Source organism: Cavia porcellus, unplaced genomic scaffold (assembly GCF_034190915.1).
Source record: "Cavia porcellus strain 051 isolate PalLab524CR breed Dunkin Hartley unplaced genomic scaffold, mCavPor4.1 scaffold_1, whole genome shotgun sequence".
NCBI lineage: Eukaryota > Metazoa > Chordata > Mammalia > Rodentia > Caviidae > Cavia > Cavia porcellus.
In genome coordinates, this window is record NW_026947484.1 from 23422277 (window position 1) to 23441377 (window position 19101).

The 19101-nt window shown below is 30.1% G+C and overlaps 1 protein-coding gene across 5 annotated transcripts in view; it reads right to left on the bottom strand.

Moving 5' to 3' along the window:
• Positions 1-19101, bottom strand: part of Nova1 (NOVA alternative splicing regulator 1) — a 136969-nt gene that overhangs the window by 78376 nt on the left and 39492 nt on the right. Inside the window, exon 2 of one of the 5 annotated variants that reach the window (XM_063246347.1) lies at positions 13244-13345. The exons of the other annotated variants lie outside the window; for them this stretch is intronic. The gene's annotated coding sequence lies outside the window, so the exon portion shown is untranslated. The remainder of the gene's footprint in view (positions 1-13243; positions 13346-19101) is intronic. 5 annotated transcript variants of the gene reach the window in all.

The window sequence follows — 19101 nt, forward strand, 5'->3', positions numbered from 1 at the left end:
CTAAATTCTTGCAAACACACCAGAGAAGTATGATCTAATTCTGCATAAAGACTTGTACTCAAACCGATGTTATTCTTAATAATCAAAAACTGATAAGCACTTAAATAATATATAGTGTGATTCATTAGTGGCATGTAAATAAACATTCAGACAATGACTATCAATGATAAAAAGGAATAAATTAAACAAGCAAAATCAGAGAAAAAGAATTTCAAAATGTTTTGCAGAGCAAATCAGAAGGCTGTATACTATAAGTTCCTATACAATTAAAATCAAAGTCAAAATCTCTACTCTACTGAAAGGAAGGAAATCAGTAACTGCCTGCAGCAGAAGGTGCTGAATACGGAAGGAGCTAAGGCGAGAATGGAGGATGCGCTGGCAAAGGCTCCATGGGACTCTTTGGCCAACTCGGAATACACTACACAATCTTATGTAATGATGTTTGTAAGGTAAGTCAGTAAATACACTGTACTTCAAAATCATCTTTCTAAGATATGCCTTTACAAGGCTTTCATATCTTTTCAAAACAGAAGATAATCTTGATATTCATATTTTATGTACCTGGCATATATTTGCTAAGAACTCACTTAAAACAAATTTCAAAGATTATGTCTAAATTTCCTGACTACAAATTACTTATTTCATTTTTTCAAATAAAGAACTAATAAAATGTTATTAAGTATGATTTTTGATAACACACTGCAAAGAATTTATTAGCTTTAGTGGAATTTCAGTAAAACAAGCAAGAAAAATAAACTAGCAATAGGTCACTTAGGAAGGGTAAAGTGGCAAAATGTCTTTTTTTAACAGAAACAAACAAAATTTTGAAACAAGATAACAGTGGTTAATAAATGGCATGTTGTTATCTTTAAATCAGTTACAGTACAATAATAGGAATTTAATTGTCCAAACAATATTAGCACAAACTTTTCTTTTCAAGTACAACTATCTTAACTATCCATCCCAGTTTAAATATGGACTCATATCTTTCACTGTGTACTAAGCTAAATTTGAAATTATTCAAAGATCTAAATATTAAAAACAGAAACATTAAATCTGCTGGAAGATAGAATAGGTAACACTCTTCAAGACACTGGAAAACCCTGATCGTACGGGAGCTATCACAAAGTATAAACAACTAGGGATCTCATCTTATTAAAATGCTTTAGTACTGCAAGAGAAACCACTAAGAGTAATGAGGCAACCCACAATGTGAGAAAAAAAGGTTTCCAGCTGTTTCTCAGACAAAAGATTACTATCAAGAACATATAAAGAACTCAACCTTCCAAATTTACAGACCCAATCCAAAAATGGGCATTTGGGATAAATACACACTTCTCAGGTGAAAGAATACAAACAGAAAATAAATAAAATAAAAAAAAATATTCAACATCACTGGTCATTCAAGAGATGCAAATTTAAACAACACTGAGATTCCATTTCACCCTAGAAAGAATAGACAATATCCAGAAATCAACAACAAATGCTGGTGGGCCTGTGAGGAAAAAGGAACCCTTCTCCACTTAAGTGGGAGTATAGACTGGTACAACCAATGTGGAAATCAGTGCGTAGGTTACTCAAAAAACTAAGATTGGCAGTTCCATTTGACCAGCTATTGCTCTTCTGGATATCTTCCCAAAAGAATTAAAAACATCATACTACTGCAATATATGTGCACCTACATTTATAGCAACACAATTTGCAACAGCTAGATCTTGGAAACAATCCAAATGTTCATCAACCAAGGAATAGACAAAATGGCTTAAGTTCATCTAGAAAAATAACTGTATTGTTCGGAAACCTTAATATGTCTGTTTCTTCTTTCCTGGTTAACTACACAAATCAGGGAGATTACACTGCTGTAATATTTTTATATAGAAATTCTTTCAATTCAATTTCTGTTTATTTAGGAACAATTTCTGTTTCCTTAATTTAGGAATTTCCTAAATTACGCTTATTAATGTCTGTTCATTCTTTATATCCATACTCAAAATAACTTTTGTTGTGTAAATTGTTTCCAGTATTTATTAACCTCTCTGCCTTCAACAGAGTCCTCTCTACTTGTCACTGAGCTAATTTTTTAACTATATGTGTCTATGATACCTAAAATAAACAGAATTCAATCAATATTTAAAAGAAAAGACAGAAATTCAAGAAGAATCTGTAGCACAGCTTTCAGTTCCTAGGCATTATTTCATCCTGGATATGGCCTGTCCTAAACTCTAGCTATAGCAATCTTTTGTACAGTTACCTCCAAACATATGGTATTCAATCGTTTTATACCTTAGTCACTGCTGCACAGATTTATGATTAAATTCTTCTCAGAAGCTTTATCTGTTATTTTCCTATTTTCTATTTCTCTTGTTGTCTCTCTACAAAAGTTACCATTTTTCAGGCTAGTTTGCTTCCTTAGATTAAAAATTATATATTCATTATCATAAGACACATACCACAATGCTTACTGTGTAATAGGCACATAGCATAAATTCCCTTAAAATCTTGAAAGACTGGACAATTCTCTGTGAACAATGTAAAACATCAAAATTCACTCAAAAAATAAATAACAAAGATCTTAAAAGACTATCACAGAATTATAGGCAATTAACCTATACACTCAGGCTGTGTTATGTGATATTTTTAAAAAACAGTAAAATAAAAATCCAGTTTTTATGTGAAATCCTAGAAAATACAAGTATATCTTTTGCAAAGAAATTATTAGCTTTAATGGACTTTCAGTAAAATTAAAACTAGAAATAGCTCATTTAGGAAAAGTAGTAAAATGGTTTAAATTCATCTGGAAAAATAAACAATACTATTTTGATGTTTTGTAAAACAGAGGACACCAGAATCTGGTAATTATTACCCTAGAATATACCTCACAAGAAAGAGAAACTACAAAAATCCCCCAATTTAATATGTAACAACAAACCAGAATAAATAACCTCCCAAAACACTTTGGTTTACATAAAAACAATATGATTACAGTATACATGATTATTTAAAATACTGTTGGCATAACTGGATAACTTCTTGAAAATAAAATTTTAGAATTTCTATGCTCAAATATTATGAATTTCATATAAATTAGAGATGCGTGCATAAAAACAATATACTACACAAGTTATTTTAAGTATAGATACGAAGTATGAACAAATGAAAGGTAATAAATTAGACTACTTACAAAATTTTAATTTTCTACATAAAAATTTCATAAGTTTTCATGATAACTTCAGAAGAAAGAAACATAAATGGGGATTTTTTTAATAAGAACCAAGTTTTTTTAAAGCACATAATATTAGCAATTAGAATATACAATGAGAAACATACACATGCACTATTCACTAATTCCTGAAGATAAAAGATAATTTTATAAATAGGAACATTTAAGTAGACTACAGATAAGTGAAAAATCTCAAAATGTAAACACTTTTCCTTTTAAAGGTGATTAAAGTCCCATGATTTAGCTCAGTGGCATAAGCACCTGCCTGGCAAGCAAAAGTCATCAGTTCGATCCCCAGTACAGCGGAAAAATAAATAAATAAATAAAAATCTTAAAAAACAGTAAATGTGATTAAAAATTTGATGAAAATGGAAAATTAAAAGTCTACATATTAAAGTACCGTAAAGTTGAAAAACAATTGGAAAAAGAGGAAAACACAAGCCTAAAGTGACAAATAGTTAATATCCTTATGTTATCCATTCCATAAAATATATTAGTTACCTGCCATAAGCCCAGAACAGAAAACAATCAAAGCAGATCCCTGTTGGCATGGTTCTTTCATTTGCATTAGAATAGACAGACAGTAAGCTATAAACAGCCAACAAAGAGTGATAAGCACTGTGAAGACCACAAAGACTGGAGTAGACAGAAGGTGCACAATACATTATCTAAGAGATGTTTGAGGTGCTATGTCAGGATGAAGGGAATGGCTCCTCTCAGGAGGTAGCCTCTACAATGAAACATGAAACATGGATCCAATCTTCACAACTTATCATGAGTGAAGAACTGGAATAAGACAGATGAAGAAACAGAGAATCACAAGTTCAAAGGCCTTGTCAAAGACAAATGTTGCTTATTTCAGACATGCCCAGAGTACCAAAAATAAAAGAAGTCAGAGAAGAAACTGGAATAAAATAGAATCGGAAAGGCCAACTCAAGGCCAACTCATGTTCAAGTTTTTAGAAAATTTTAGCAAGTTAACTTGCTAAAATTTCAAATAAATAAGGAAAATACCAACATCTCAAAATAATTAAGACTACAGAGAACCTAAAATTGAAAACAAAACAATACAACTGGTTAATAAATACATTTAAATTTGAGTCATTAGGTATAAATTAATACCTTTCAAATTAGCACGTTTACAGAAGTCATACGTATACAATGCCAATGAGGTGAGAAATTGACAAAATATCAGTATGATTTATGGTAAATCATAATGCAAAAAATGAGGAAAAAACTAAATAATAAAGAAGGAGTGGGGAGAGCAAGGAGAGGAAAGTAAAAAGGGCTAAAATTCCCCACATTACCAATTCCCCACAATGAATCTACTCATTGTGTGCTATAAACATGTACTAACAGAAAGAAAAAGTTAAAAAATGAAGAAGTAATTTATAAAACAATGGTATATTTTTATAGTGGCAAAAGCATATGTCCACTTAATTGCATTTCAAATCGCATTTAATGTTTATATCTAATATTTTTTTATTTCTAACACATTCATAAATTCTAATGTACAGTCTCTCATAATTTCTCATTCTCTCATAAACATTCTTTCATAATTTCTACTGATAAAATAATTTATAACCAAGACACAATAACTTTTCACTGGACTGCCAAAACAGCATCATAATAATTAATGTACATGGCCCTCACCTCTTTCCTTTGTTCATCTTCTGGACAGCAGACAGAGGGATTTCCTCAGGGCTAAGCAGTTCATTAAAAATACTTAATTACCCACTGTCTTCACCTGGTAATGATAAAATTTTAAATCCTTACTATGGTCCACTTGCTCTGGCTTTTGCATTAGCTAAAAAATCTCACTTCAAAGACCCTTGAATAATGCCAAGAATATGATTTTTCCCTCTTTAGGAACTCAACTCAAAAGTTCCTTCTTTAAAGATATTTCTCCTTATCTTAGTTAAAATGTGTCCCTTCTCAATTTAGTTCACCTTAAATCATTATTACACAATATAGTGTTATATGTTTATGTCTTCTTCCCTTAAAAGAACATAAGTTTCATGGGCAGAGGTATTCTGTGTAACCAGCTTGCATGACAATACCTGGCATAAGATATTACTAAAGAAACGTTTAATGAACACAGAGTAAATGAATGAATGATGTATAAGAATGTAGTAATGTACAAATAACAAGAGCACAAATTATACTGTGAAATTCCATGGAAATAGTGAATATATATCACATACTATGAAAGAAATATATAAGCAGAAATATATAAACATTAATGTAAACCAAAACAAAACTGAAAAAGAGGTAATAGAACACTTTTTAAATGTTTTTTTAAAATAAGCCAAAGTAAAATTGAACTGACTTGAAAAAAGTTATCTTTTGCAAAGAACTAATTGAGACACTAAAATATAAATATGAAATGAAGAAATCTTCTGTTTACATGTGCATAAATATGTACAAACAGATGGTAGATGTAATGATATACATATATACTTATTAAAGAGAGAACAGGAACAGAAAGAAAATAGGAATATGTTAAGTAAAATATAAACATAGACAAAACATTTTAAGGGAAAGTGCTAAAAGTATGGCGTTATTCTATACAACAGTAACAAACATGCCAAGAATTTTACCTAATACTCTTAAAACAGTAAGCACTGAAGTGACAGTACCATCATAATAAAAATTTTCAGAAACCAGTGATTACCTACAAAACTGTAATAAGAACAGTCAACAAGAAAAGCTATCTACAAAGTTCTAACACAGGAAGCTACTCTGTAATAGAGATTCATCTTAAGAGGCCACTGTGTCCTCTTACAAGAATGTATCAGATCTACAGTGGTACTGGGGTTGGTATAAGCCTTCTAGAATATTTCTAACAGCCTAGTTCCCATTTGTATGATATCTCCAAGAAAGCCAATCAAGAACTAATGTAAAAAGACACCTAACCAGTTAGATACATTCTACCAAAATTATTTTCTCAAAATGGCACAGAATCCTATGTTTAAAATATGAATATATAAAGATTAAACTCAGTTCACGGTATGGCAAGAGGCTACAACAGACTATAAGCAGAATTTGTTTTTACATAATTAGTACCAAACCAAATAGTCTTAAAAGATTATCATTATTATTGAAAATTCACTTAAGGTACATTCTTGGTAATAATAACTCTAATAAATAATCAAGTTGAATAAATGTGTGATTTATCAATTTACTATTTTAAAGACTTAAATAACAAGAATCAACTACTTCATAATTAGATGAACTCAAAGGGAAATTCTGAGAATAACATTCATAGAAAGCACAAAGGTAAACAACATGTGGTTCCACCAGAGAAAATCCAATTAAAACAAAATGATAAAACTAGTATACAAATCTAGTTTTAAACAAAGCAGATTAAAATACAATGAATTAAGACATATCTAAAGACAAAATAATTAGGATCCAGAACTAAATCGGATGATATTTAAGTCAAAGTGAACTCATAAACCAAAAATAAATAAGGTAGGAGAGCAGAGTGACAGTGAGGAATTACTGATGGTGACTTAATTTCAGAGAAGCTAGAGTCATACCCTCGAGAAGAGCAGGACAATGTGAAAGTAGTTTTAGAATCTTGTAACAGAAACATCAACTGAAAACTAATTTCTTATTTTTTCCCTTTTCCTTATGACATCAGTAAAGTATTTTGTATAGAAATACTATCTAGAATTAATTGTATAATAGAAAACTAAATATTTTTAAAAATTTAGTTCACTTCTCAATCAGTTTTTAATATTTTTTCTGACCCACTAAAAGAGGCATTCCAAAACAAAGTTCTATATATCACAATTGAAATACAGAATGAATCATTTACAAATGGAAAAACTGAATAATAAGTACTCAATATTTACGTAGATACTGGGTGCTATACTTTAAGATATTATATTTTTAAACATTACTTTTATTTGATAATTGGAGTCATATGAGATGTATCCCCTACACATTGATCTATCTTCTACACATTGATTACCCTAACTCAGAAAATATAAAAATAAAATTTTGTTTATCTTACTATCAAATTCCAATCACAGCTAAAAAATACAAAACTCATTTATTTTACTAATATAAACAAATGTCTGAATTATTGCAATGTTTGAGTAGAAAAAAATCACAAAAGCAAATTGTATTTCTTAGGTCTTAAAACTAAGAATCTCTTAGCCATACTTTATTTCCTCTTAAGAAAAACTAATCAAGAGATTCATTGGTATAAGAAATATGACTGCACAAAAATAATTACACACAACTCCTGGTGGCTACTTCTTGAAATTTAGCTGGTCATGAGATCTGTCATATCTACCATTCATTCACCAAGATCCCTAAATCAATAAAATCTAATGAATAAAATTTTCTTAAATTAAATGCTAAAATCCACCAGAATGGTGAAATAAATCAAGTAAAAACTTCTCCTTTTAATAATTTTACTTTTCCAACAACTCAGAAACAGCAAAGAAGTATTGGAATATTTTTATCACACACTGATTTATCTTCTTTCAAACTTTAACAATGCAATCTGAAAGGAAAGTAGTTTTGTCTCTTCTTGATATATTATCTGCACTTTAAAAAAAACTTTTGAGAATAGGAAATTTTTCAATTATCTGTCATGATTTGATTTATTGGTTATCTGATTTTTACATATTTGCCTGATCACATATATTACAGAATCCTACTTTCCATATTCTGTTGAAGAATCCTAGAAACTTACAGCTACATTACAAATTGAGGCAATTTATTTTAGTAATCATTCAAAATACCAATAAAATAAAGTGTGACTGAAACAACACATCATTTGCAACAACAAATACAACTTCAATTTAATTCCTTTAATAGGAATATCTATTGTTTCAATTCTGCATTTTTATTTTTTTGGTACTGGGAATCAAACTCGGAACCTTGCACTTTCCAGGCAGGGCCCGTGTCACTGACCTGTATTGTATCCCAGGCCTGTCTAAACCCTTTTGGTCACCATTTTACCATCACAGATCATACACAGTGATAAAATATGAAACTGAAGAGAACTTAAAAATAAAGAAAAGAAAAAATACTATAAAGGAAATGAGTGGCAATATTTAATTAATTCATTTTTACTTGTAACACTAAGTTACATAGATTTCATTATCCATACTTACGGTAACCCCATTGACCGGAAAGAAAATGAAACAGAAATAAAAACGAAAATGAGATAACATCAATTTAGTCAAAACCAGACCTAAAACATAAAATAAATTTCCCTAGGAAAAAATGAAGAACAATACCATTAGTTTTAAAAATACACACACACACACACACACACACACAAACACACACAGTTTACAAATACAATGTATATACACGCAAACATATATTTGGCATAAAAACTAATTCTTGCTCCTCTAATATTTTTTGCAATAAAAAGATCAGAAGTAGAAATTACTCAATAATGTGATGGACTTCAATCTCAGCTTCCATGAGAGATTTATCAATTCAGCATATACCCATAATGAGGACCAGGGAGTATGAAGTTCATCAAGAAGTCAACGGCAGACTCAAAAATCCTCACAGTTTGGTTAGAGAGAAAGACATATGTATAATCACGTTACTTATATTTATTAATTGTATTTATTTATTAATCTAAAATGAAGTATCAATAAAAATGCTGTAAAGAAAAGAATTTAGTCTGTCCCAACCACTAGACTGGGTAGGATTCTCCAGAAGAAAAAGGTAAAAAGGACATTCCAAAATGTCAAAGTAGCATAAGCTAAGTTATGGGGTAAGAAAAACATACAGGCATTCAAAAAACAGGAAGCTGCCCTTTATCTATTCATCTAATCTTCAAATTCTGGAATATCCTAAGTAGCACAGTTTAAAATATTAACACAAGATCTAATTGCCCACGTTCTTTACTACTGAGGTTTTTAAATAACCTTCAAGCAAAGCTGATACAGTGGAGAGGTTTTATTATAAAATTTGAAACTTTTAATTTGTTAACCTTTTTATCCGAATATTAAGTCTTAAAATGCCAGAGAGTGAGGAAAGCAGAAATGAAAAAGAGAAAGAACAAGAGATTTGGAGAAGAATAAAGACAAGCAGCAGCATAAGATAAGCAAGAGCAAGAACAGAAAAGAAATAGTTATAACAACAGCATTTCTCAAAACAGAAAAAACAATGTTAAGAGTAAAACTGCAGGTACAATGATAGACAAGAATAAATTAATTTTTTTTTGCACCTCTGGGCAGTCACATTTCATTTCATAAACTTAGTGATGGAAAAAGTAGACTGATTATACAATGATTTTTTTTCCAGTATTGGAGATTTTATGCAAGGCCTATGTCTGGTGTGTACTGAGTTACATTCCAAGAACTTTATTTTACTTTGATACAAGGCCTCGCTATGTTTGAGCTGGCCTCAAATGTACAATCCTCCTACTTCAGGTTCCTGAGTAGAATGAACTGCCATGCTCACCTGAATGGTGGTAATTTCGGTATTACTATGACATATGCAATCTATTTTTTAAATGTAAACTAACTAGTTGTTTATTAATACGTAACAATCATATAATTATGTGGTGAATTTTACAGAGGTCATTTATATCTATTTATACAAGATTTACTTACTTTCAGAGTTGCAGAAAAAAAAGTAACAGGAAGAAAAGCTAAGTAAGATACTACCCTCTAGAAGTTTAGATCTAGGAACAAAGTCAGACAAACATATAGGCAGGTACATTGTAAGTGGTAATTTCTAGGATAGGAGTAAGCACAGGATCATACAGAAGACTGTCTAATGACATATATTAGTAAGGAAGAGAGGTAAAGTGAAAAAGCATAGTGAATTCTGAGAATTGCAAAGACTTCAATGTCATCAATCACTTATTACATGCAGCATGAAAGGAAAGAATGAGGCTGATGACATAAGGAGGAGCCAGATCACATGTTAGGACAGGACACTAAAATTTTATTCTGTGGACAATGGGGCCATTAAATGGTCTTGGGAACAATTACTTCTTACATATCATACATCTAGTATATGCTAAGCAGTCTTTTAGATATGTTTTTTTGTTTTTTTCCTCACAACAACCCTGTGAGGTAGGTGTAACGATTCCCAATTAACAGTTTTTTTAAGCAATTTACACTTGATTAACAGCTACAAATGGCAGTCAGACTACACTACAGAAAATACATTAGAAAGATGATAACGTACATGTATATAAACACACACACATTTACCCACAGGACATACAGCAACTTCAGTGCTTAAAGGAATTTTTAAGAGATCATAAGGTTTGTGGTATCAAAAGCTCTTATCAATATATCTGCAAACTTACACATTTAAAATTTTCATCTAATTCATAGTACACAGAAACTAATGGAAAAATTATAGAAATAGGAAGAAATTATTTGATAAAATAATCTCAAAGAGTGATAATTCTCTAAGTATGATTTTATCTTACTTGATATGCCTGAGATTGAGACAAAAATAATCCATTTATTTTTAAAATATTTAAATCAAATTTGCATATATTTTTCTATTAATATAAGTCGAATTTTTCATGATAAAATTGATGTATGAAATACTGAAGTTTTATTAAGTGAAAGAATTTAAGTATTAGCCATTTTAGCATCAAAGCAATTATTCATGCAATGTTACACTGTAAGATTATCTCTCTATAATTAATAAACTAAAATATCTGTGAGTTTCATGTCATCATGCCATCAAAAATGTTTTTCAAAAATATGATAAAAATATAATTTAAGTAATTTGTTTGTAATTCTCTAATTTAAAAATTACAATAGTTCATAAAAGTGAGGAAAACATTTAATTATTGATTAAAACTATTTTAAACTATCTTAAAAATAATTCAGTTAAGGAAAATTCACACTCATGTTTATCAACTTACACTTTCTTATTTTCTTGTCAATTCCACTATTTATTCTTTAATTGGCCCTAATGCAGTATATCTTGCTAAAGAATCTTCTTAAGACGTGGATGTTACCAGAACATTACTGACAGAAGTCCAGACACATACATTAGGTTATTTAAAAATCTTAATATTCGTGCATTTCTATCATTTTCATTTTACAAATTTAAAATTATAATGGGGTAAGTAAAAGTTTTATTAAGACAAGTCCTGCTTTGGAAAACAATCAAGTAGAGCCATTAGGTATATATTTTAAAGAACGAAGATAGTCTCTTAAGCAAACTAAACAAATATTTGACTTTATGATTTATCAGTAATACCAAGGTTATTATTACATAAAAAATCTTTGCATTTAATTCAAAGAAAACACAAGTATATTCAATAAAATGCTTCCACTTACTTCTCTTTTCCATATCCAATACACTAGAAGTTTATAATAGATTCATATGGTTAAAAACAATGTAATGACTTATCAAATTTTCATTATACACAGAAGATATAAAACAATTAAATACCCAGTATAATTTTAAAATATTACACATACACAGGTAGAATTAGTGCCTTTTCACCAAAAATTAATATATAAAACTTATAGTCTATTCCTCAAATGATAATTATTCCAGGTAATAAAACGAATGGGGTTAAGCAGTACTTACAAGTATACTATGGATGCAAAAGAATTAGTAATAGCAATACAAATATTTGATATATTATAACAATATCCATTTGCTAGAAATACATAAGAACTTTGTTATGTCTACCCTAAATTTTTAAAATAATGTTTACAACTTATTATTAAATGAAGTATAATGTAAGGAGGAACATCAGCTAAAAGGTGAATTTTTTTCTTAATATTTAAGTAAATTTCCACTCTGAATGTAAATAGTTTTGTAATTCATTGGATGTTTCCTTCAAAAATACTATAAATTATACTGATACGTGTTTTAAAATTCCATTTCAAAACAGTGTGATATCTCCATCACAAAAGTAGATGAAATTCTTTGTAGGAAATTTGATCTCCATTTTTGACTTTCAAATATTTGTTATTCAACATTTAATTAACACAAATAATATTCTAACTAGAACAAAGTCACCCACAGGAACACATCATGATTTGTGATGTAACATAAAATTCTGTGTATATAGAATCAATCCTACCTGAATTAAAAAAAAAATACTCAAAGAATATTTACAAAATAATTTCTTTTACCCTCAATTTTATAAGTAAACAAACTTTAATTTGAAATTAACTTTTATCAGCTTTCAATTTTGGGTCTATAGACATACATATGTGTACAAATATTTAATTCATGATACATAATTTAAAGTTACCTAAAACAAATGACGTATTTCAAATAACTAAGACTCTGGGAAGACAAAAAGACCCTAATTGTTTTACACAAAAATTTCAGTAGACTCATCCTCCCTGCTAACTACCAATTAACTAAAACAAATCTAATAAAATAGAACAATCTTCTAAAAGGCAGAAATATGCTAAACTATTACTAAAGAAAGCACTCTTATAAAACTGCTTTTACAAAAAAATTAAATTTGGAGAAAGAGACTAAAATACATTAGAAAATAATTTCAAATATTTCCTTTTTTCTCTCATGATATTAAAAATTTAAACTCAGTCTTTCTAAACCAAACAATAAAAACTAGATTCATTATGAATTGGCTTTGTTACAAAATTTTCATTTAGAAAAGTATTAAAACTAACCTGTTTTAACACAGCAAGCAAAGCTAATTAAAATGTTCCTGTTGGATTAGAAAGTGATTTGCTATTTTAAGAAATGGCTCTAAAATCTTGTAAGATTGGTTTAGTTATCTGAAAATATTTTAAAACAATTTGACTCTTTTTACCTTTCATTAACAGTGAAGCATTTAAAAAGTATTTTACATTCTTTTTTGGGAATAAAAAATTTTCCAAGGAGTGGTGCTTTTATCTGTTATTCAGTTTTGTACCAATCACAAATTAGAAGCCCTTTGCATGAAATTTAGAGCCAGAGACAGTAGCACTAAGTACAGCTGACCTCCACACATTTTTAAGTAATGTCTCCCAGTTATTTCTTACTCTCTCTTAGTGAGTTTTCCAGTCTAGGGCAGGTACACAAGGAACTTACAGTCTATGTAGTACTCCTAGTCAGTTGCACTCTGCAGATGGCACAGTGGAGAAATACCTTCTGTACAGGACCATGTACAATTTCTTCTGCAGCTGGCAGCACCTAGGGGAAAGTGCGCTGTTAGAGTTGCTGCGTTCCACCTCAGAAGTGGCTGCAATTCGGTGGTGGGTGAAGTGATTCCTGTACATATATACAGGGATGAAAAGTACTATAGAAAATGAAAACTGTGTCACAGTAACACAGAATACATCATTCAGTCACAACCTACACATATCAGTTATCATTCATTTAAAAGTTGAATGTTAAGAATGACTGCAAGAAAGGTAAAAACACAGGTGTTCAATTAACAGCATAATTATTAACCAAATGTTGAACATATATATTAAAAATTAAAAAGTTTAGTGATTTTAACATTATCTAAATCAGTCAAATATACACAAGATTCTTTACTCTGTTAAACTATTTTAATGCTTTTGTTCCAGATGACAGTTCCTCACAATAGGTGAAATTTCAAAACTAAAGCATAAGTAACATGAAATATCTAAAAATAAATATTAGTAAAGCCATTCTAAGATTCTGAATCATTTTATATTTTAAAAAAAATTTTTCCAAGACAACTAGTCCTCACAACTACTGATAGGTAAATTATTTTTCACATACTGCAGTTTTTTTTTTTGTTTGTTTGTTTGTTTGGTTTTTTTTTTTTTTTTTTTTGTCTTTTTCCTTTTTATCGGTACCAGGCATCGAACTCATGACTGCCTGCTTGCAAGGCAGGCGCTTATGCCACTGAGCTAAATCCCCAGCCCCACATACTGCAGTTTTTAAAAGGAGATCTCTATGAAAGGAAAACTTTTCTTCTCCAAAATCAAATTAAATTAAAACCTAGATACAGTCTTCATCCTTATGAACAACATGTCAAACAAGATTATATAAGTTTTGTTCATTGATTAAAAAAATACTAACAAATTCTACTTTTACTACAACAGTACCTACTATAGCAGCATCTGTTCATTCTACATGATTCTTGATGGAATCTGATCAAAAAAATAACTTTTAAAATGATCACTAAATCATTAGGATGGAAGGCACACCTTAATCTTCTAACTCCAGATACAGCTACTTCTTTCTGTTACTTTAAAGAGGGTATTGCATAGGCTATTTCAAAATGTTCATATATGAGCTTGTTTCTGGAACACTGAAGGTGCTTATGTGACAAAGTCTAACAAACTTGACCATTAATACATGCTCCTTAATTCTGGCTTTCTGAATCTCATTTGCTAAGTTAGTAATAGAATTTATTTACTTGGGCATATACCAAGGACAGTTAGAAATAGCTGACATTTTCACGTCTTTCTTAAATTCTAAAGTAAAACATAGTATAGATAAGAACTTTATTTTAAGTGACAAAAGCTGACAGAGAAAGAAAATTATTTTGCATACTCATTATTTAAAAAGACACAGATCAGTGACTTTGAATCTAGAATCCACACACACAGTTTATAGAATCCTGAAATTCTTCAAAACTGCCTACTAAAGTGAATATGCAACACACAAGTCCATAATATACATTTGTGTAGATGAAACAAGTCATAATTTTTGGTAAGGTTTTTAAAAGACTCTGTCATCTCACCTCTAAAGTTTTAAGAAACTACTGATGATATCCAAGAACTCAACTGAATAAGCACAAATAATCTTTTAAAGTGAAACGTGTAAGTCTATTTTTTTTCATGTGAAATGAAGTACAGATACTGAAAGGCTCCATGACTAAATGAAAAAACATCAGAGATGACACACTGTTTAACTCTTCCTCTATTTTACCAATGATCACAATTATTGCTCAAAAGTGCTACCTAAAATGAAGAACTCAATTTCATTTTATGACCTATGTTTGTTGTCTGCTATTTAACTTATTGTTTTTATTTAGTCATGTCTTTTAAAAGGTAAAAAATAATATCACAAGACATATTCTTCTGCATTATTTTAGATTTAAAAAAAAAAACTACCAAATACAAGCTGAGAAATTCAGGGCCAGGGGTTTATAGCTCAGCAGCATAAGTGCCTCCCTAGCAAGCATTAGGTTGAGTTCGATCCCTGTTACCAAAAAAAAAAATTAAATAAATAAATAAAAACAAGTTGTGGAATTCTGCTATATATTCCATGAATGTGTATTTCCCCAAAAGTCATATTGGCCACTTTTTCTAACACTATACTTACAATAGTCAGATGTGCAAAACATTTGGCTATAATTGCACATGTAAAATAATCTGCTTTTTCTTTTCACTCTCACATACAAAGGAAATTAAGTCTAAAAAAATCTAATGAGATTATACATTTTATAAAAAAATATATTTAGTAATGTTCCCTTTATTAATTATGTACTTTTTCCAAAAGGATCTTGAGTTACGAATTGCTTAACTGCACTTTTAAGATAAATTGATAGTAAACACTATTACAAAATAGCACATATGATGCACGTGAAGGTTATGATTAGTTTTTTGATTACTCATCAAAAAATAACAAATGAGTTCCTCCCATGCTTTAAGCATTCTCAGTGAGATGATTTTGCTAATATATGCGAAGTAATAGCATACAATAAAGACACAGTTATTTCCCAACCATTTCAAATATACAGATCCTATTCTAGAGTCATCCCCTGGCAGGAGTTACAATTCATGTAACACATACACTAAAATGTATACAGTAATAGAAAAAAGGAAATAGATTTTAAGTAAAGGGACAGAAACAAGAGATAAGTACAGCTTAGCAGTGAGGGTACTGAAATGAAAAGGATGTGAGTGATAAAGAGTACACACCTGTGACAACAAGTAAAACAGACACAGCCTAAGAATGTTAAGATATTTGGGGTGATTCTCTCCAAAAGATAAAGTTTATAAAAATCACTTTAAAAGGTGTACGAGTGAGGAACTAGAGGTGTAGATAATTTAACTGAGGTGATTATGAGAACTTACAATTGAGAATAATAAAAACATTTTAAAAAGTATAATGACTATATAAAGTCTTAGATGAACAAAAATTATGGAATAAGACAAAGCTGTTTTGTAAAGCTTGATTTTGGAAATTAGCACTCATTCGTTCATTCATTCACTTAGCAAAAAAAGATTGTCGTCTATAGATCAAGTATCTTTTTACGTATAGGGTAAAACATTAATCAAATAAGTAAATGATCTAATGTATTGAAAATAATTTTCTAACAAACATATCAAAATATGTATTATATGAAAATGAAGCAAAGTATGGGGACAGAATGATAAATAAGCTACTTTAACAGGGCTCTTAGAGAAAAACAAGGAAACAGCGCTATCTGAATGAAGAATGCAATGAAATATGATGACTGTCTGGAGTAAGAACACTACAGATACACTGAAGAGCAGTGCCAAGACAGGATTACATGACCAAAAACGGTGATCAGATCGAGTAGGGCTTTCTATGTTGTAAGGACTAATTTTTTTTAACTTTTGCAGAAAGCTGGTGAAGTGTTTTTACTGGGACTAATACAAGCTACTTAACCTTCTGAAAGGATCACTCCCGCTGTTATGATGGAATAGACTTCACAAGGGCCAACAAGAATGGAACTACCAGCCAAACTAGTAAAAGTTACATAACAGGATGTCAAGTGAGACTTCCCATTGTTGGGGGTTTGACAGTTGGAATACAAGTCTAAGATAAAGGGATTCCATTCAATATTTCACATTCAGAATACATAGTTAATTAAACAAGTGACAGCAAACTACCCCGGGATAATTTAACTCCTTTCCCTTTTCTACTTCCTCTTTACCCTATATCTATCATCTTGTGCCGCTATGCTAAGGGATTCAATCATCAGAGTCCATTTCTAATTTAATCTAGGCGGACAATGGTATTATTAAAGTGTCCATGCCAAGTAAGAATTACTATAAACAACTGGGTAAAAAAGTTAAACTGTTTGGATTTCTGCTTGTGTGTTAGATTTGTATCTAACTATCTTTCACAGTGCCTGTTTTATGGGAGGGATAGAAGACCTGGATTTGAAAAGCTAAAGAACCAGAGTCACTATCTGTAATAACATAAATACTCTGAATGAAAGTAACTGGATAAGAGACTAAAGTTAACAAGGACTCGAGAAGCACAAAGCTGTGGGTACAATGGAGAAGCAGAAAATAAAACCAAGTAGAAAAGTATAATCCAGTGTTTATATACTCCACAAATATTTCCCACTTCCCACAAATGTTTTATATATGTACCATCAGAAATCCAGTACTTATCTACCTGTTCCCACAGAAAGAAGGGGAATTAGTATGAAGCAAGTAGCAAAGGAAAACAAAAAATGAAAATATCATTTAAGACTACATTTTCTCTTTCTATCCTATTCTCCATGCATCTGGTCCTGATGAGACAAGAATATGAATAAAAAACAGGAATGAACAGAGGGGACTTAACTTCCTCCACACTCCAATTTGCTGGAGAAGTTAGGTAGTATACAGTAGAAAGGGAGAAATAGAGTTTTAAATTGATTATAATGTTAAAATTCAAACTAATAAGATTAAAATGACATTTTAAAATACCCAGAAAATTATGACAACTTCAATAGTAATTAGATGAACAACAAACAAAGATCATATGGAGAAAAATAAATGTATTTTTGTTCATACTCACACTTAATTTTCCACCTGAATACCATATTATGAAATGATTAGCACCAATGAGCTTGTAAGTGATTTAGACACTGCATCTTTCTAGCACAATCTATGAACACCAATTTGAGTATCTATTGCCACTATTTCTTCTTTTTGTGAACAACTACCACTATATAATTGGGGCATTTAAAAGAATGTCTTAGAACTTTTTCCACTTGTACAAAAGTTAACATTTATAAATAATACCATATCTTATTATAAATATTAATCAAATATGTTGACAAAATAAGTATTTTGTACACTTATATATTTGAGTACTCTAAAACAAAATTTTAGAGAATAGATTGCTCTAATTTACAACTCAGTAACTTAAGTTCTTTCCTCTTCCAAGCATTCAACATATAAATTAACATTTAAAGGACAAGTCTCTAAAACTGTAATCATTTTTAAATAAATTAAGGTATCATCAGTATTTTATATGTCTACTTTATGAGTACCATTATCTGTTTAAATGGTATGCTTTTAGAGAATACAGAATCATATCACATTGATGTTCATGTAACTCTTGTTCATTTTATAATCACTCGTTATCCTCAACTGTGACATGTATATTCAACACGTATTTTACCAGTCATTCATCTGAGGTATGTCATAATGAAGAGCAATTACAAAACTAAGTTCTATGTTAACACTTTTTTTTCTAGTCTACGTTCTCATAGGATGTTGCAAGAGATAATAGAATTATTCCATCACAAAAACTTAACTCCTGTCAAGTTACATAGGTTTGTATAACTAGCTAACAGTGAATTTACACATACTGGATGAACTAAGTTTGCATGATTTTCCCTTTACTTTTCAATTTGCTTGCAGCCTAAAATCATTTAAATATGAAATCAAACCTAGATGCTTACAGGTCAAAGAGCAAATATGTATTAGAGAGGTGGAAGTAAAGAAAAATATGCATATGATAACTCTTTATTTCCTGCCATTCTTTTCTGTAATATTAAAACGGCTATAAAAAGTCTACTCTTCTTTAAAGTTGTTGTTCTATTAATAATAAGTAAAAGATTTAGAATAATTGCATCGAAACATGACTAAGACAAAAATATAAATGCAAATGGTGACAATATTATTTTTCCAGCAATAGTCAGAAAAGGACTTTATGAAAGTGATGTATTTGATTTAAAACAGTGAGTGGAATACAACACAAGCAGAGAAACAATC